This window comes from Chrysochloris asiatica, unplaced genomic scaffold (assembly GCF_000296735.1).
Source record: "Chrysochloris asiatica unplaced genomic scaffold, ChrAsi1.0 scaffold00474, whole genome shotgun sequence".
In the NCBI taxonomy this organism is placed as follows: Eukaryota; Metazoa; Chordata; class Mammalia; order Afrosoricida; family Chrysochloridae; genus Chrysochloris; species Chrysochloris asiatica.
Genome location: NW_006408992.1, coordinates 1026883 through 1030366, shown reverse-complemented (window position 1 = coordinate 1030366; position 3484 = coordinate 1026883).

Sequence of the window (3484 nt, the reverse complement as noted above, 5' to 3'; positions counted from 1 at the left end):
ACAACTGCTGCAAAAGTCAAGTTGGATTCCAAATGAGGACTATCATGTCTGTCAAATGGATCCTAACTGAAAGCAAAGAATACTAGAAAGATGTTTGCATGTGTTTTATTGACTTTGCAAAGGCATTCAACTTGTGTGGATTATAAAAATTAGGGATCCCATTATGGAGAATAGGGATTCTAGAACATTTAACTGTGCTATGCAGAACCTATGCATAGACCAAGAGCAGTTGATTTTGGTTTAAAATCAGAAAGGTATGTATCAGGGTTGTATTCTTTCACCATACTTGTTCAATCTGTATGCTGAGCAAATAATCTGAGACAGTGGACTATATGAGAAAAAAAACAAAACATCAGGATGAGAAGATTCATTAACAACCTATGATATTCAGGGAGTCCTTGTGTGGCACTGTGGGTTAATGCATGAGACTGCAAAGTTGTTTGGACTTCAAGGTCTGTGGTTCAAGCTTACTAGCTGCTCCTTGGAAACCCTATACAGGGTCACTATGGATTGGAATCGACTCAACAGCATTTAACAACACACAGCAATGATAATCAGATGATACAAACTTGCTTGTTCAACCTGAAGAGGACTTGCAGCACTTATTAATGAAGACGAGGCTATAGCCTTCATTATCAATTATATATAATATTAAGAGACAAAAATCCTCAACATGAACCAATAAATAACTTCATGATAAACAGAGAAAATATTGAAGTTGTCAGGGATTTCATTTTACTTGAATCAATGATCAATGTCCATGGATACAGTCACAAAATCAATGAACATATTGCATTAGGCAAATCTGCTTCAAAAGTCCTCTTAAACATGTTTAAAAACAAAGATTCCCCTTTGACGACTAAGGTGTGCCTGACCCAAGTCATTTTTTCGTCCCAATGATCATATACACTTACGAAATCTGGACAATGAGAGGTGAACAATATTGAATATGTGGACTGTCAGAGGAATGAACAAATCCATTTCAAAAGTAGAGACAGAATACTCCTTACACTCTAAGATGGTAAGACTTAGTTTCACTTGCTTTTGACAGGTTAACAAGAGAATCAATCCATAGAGAAGGACATGTTCTGTAAAGTAGAAGAGGGTCAACAAAAATGAAAGTTACCTTCAATGAGATCGATTAGTATAGGTGGATGCACCAATGGGCACAAACATAACAATGAATGTGAAGCTGATACAGAACCAGATAACATTTTGTTCTATTAAACACAAGATTTCTTGGATTTAGAACTGACTTGATTGCACATAAAAACAAAAGCAATGTAAGATGGAATAATCACATACAATTATTAGGACTGACAATTTGGTATATAATATAACTCTAGCAGGTTAGAAGGAAAGGAAGCTAAAGACCAAAGAGGTTAAGTGACTTGGCCATAAGATACACATCAAGTTGACAACAGAGCTAAGACCAGAGTTCAGGGCGCCTGTTCTAGTTCTAGACTCTTTGTCTTGACTTGAAATGTCTGTGTTATTATGGAAACACTTCTATGCTATCAGGAGATTGGGCGCAGTTCAAGTTCTGCTAGATGGATATCCTTAGACAAGTTGCTCACTCTGTTTGAATTCTAGGTTTCTCCTATCAAATCGAAAAGAATTCTCATCTCACAATTTTGTTGTGGAGAGTCAAGGAAATATCATAAATGGAAAACAACATAAAACCACCACCACCACATAAAAATCTCTATTGTTATGATTTATTTACTATAAATGTATTGCCTTCTCTTTTGCTCACTCACCTGCTTTGAGAGAGATGTAGATGGATAACTTTAGCAGTCATAGAGGAATGTTTTTAGAAAAACTACATGCCATTTTTTAAAAAACTAATATCAATCTCCTGGTTTTCCAGAGTATGTTTCTATTCTACCTATGTTTTCTAAACTACTTCCAATGTAGAGTTAGAAGTTGGCAACATAAGGCCCAAACAAGGTCACTTTGCATTAGTGATAGTTTCCATGTTAGTGTCAGATTCAATCAGGATAACCACCTTCAAAATATGCATAGTAACATTGTAGAGAACAGAATCTGCTGTCAGAGAAAGTGGTTATTATGAATCAGGCTGCTAATCTCATGGTCAACAACTACCAGCTGTTCCGCAGGAGAAAGATGAGGCTTTCTGCTCCCGTAAAGATGTACAGCCTCAGAAACCCTGTGCAAGTTCATTATGAGTTGGAACCGACTCCACGGCATATAACAACAGCAACAACCTATCTACTGGTGAGCTTGAACCGCCAGCCTTGCAGTCCATTGGACCATATATACTGCAATTATGAAGGAAAAGTAAGGAAACACCAAAAATCATGATCCGCTGGGCCTCAAATTTCTCTAGCTCTCCCTATTACTCTCATAATACATGTGTGAACATACACATTTCGTTTCCAGTATTTATTTTCTTCTAATTATTACTAGCGTAGTGGTTACGAATCGGGCTGTGAACCTCAAGGTCAGTGGTTCGAAACTACCAGCCGCTCCGTGGGAGAAAGATGAGGCTTTCTACTCCCGTAAAGATTTACACCCTCGGAAACCCTGTACAGGGTCGCTATGGGTCGGAACCGACTCGACGGCACTTAACAACAACAACAACAACAATTATTAAGAAATGGAATTCTGGTGTGGCACTGTAGGTTAATGCACTGGACCACAAGGTAACTTTGAACCACAAGGCCGCCAGTTCAGACTCACCAGCTGCTCCTTGGAAACCCTATACAGGGTTGCTGCAAGTCAGACCCGACCCTTATCTAGATTGGTTAGATAGCTTAGAAATGTTCAAAAACAAGGAAACAGGATGATTTCTCTTGGCCTCCACTCCTAGCAATTTGTCTTATCCATGTGCATCATTTTTACTATATGAGTTATTTTTTCTGATCTATTAGGTTATAATGGATGTTGTTGTTGTTAAGTGCCATTGAGTCGATTCTGACCCATAGCAACCTTGTATAGGGTTTCCAAAGAGCAGCTATTGAGCTTAAACCACCAACCCTGCAGTTCAAGCAACTTTGCAGTCTGACGCATTAGCGCACAGCGCCACACCAGGACTCCATAAGTTACTAGTTTCTGAACTATTAGGTTATAATGGATAGCAATCTTTAAATGTAGAAATCAGGGTAAAATAATGTAGCTCATGGTTGAGGCTGAAATTTCCCTTAGGTCATGAGTTTTGACCATTTCCAGTTCTGTGGAGGTGAGGAAAATGGTTCTGGTAGATGATTGTGCTCAAGTTCTGTGCTTCATTACATTTGGAAATGAAACTTTTAAAAAAACAAATTCAGTTTTCTGAATTCTCAGTAAGAAAGTACAGTATTGATTTCTAACACTTGTATAGATTTAATTATCTACAGTGTTTCATTTGTCTTTTCCTCAAATTTCTCTAGCTCTCCCTATTACTCTCATAATACATGTGTGAACATACACATTTCGTTTCCAGTATTTATTTTCTTCTAATTATTACTAGCGTAGTGGTTAC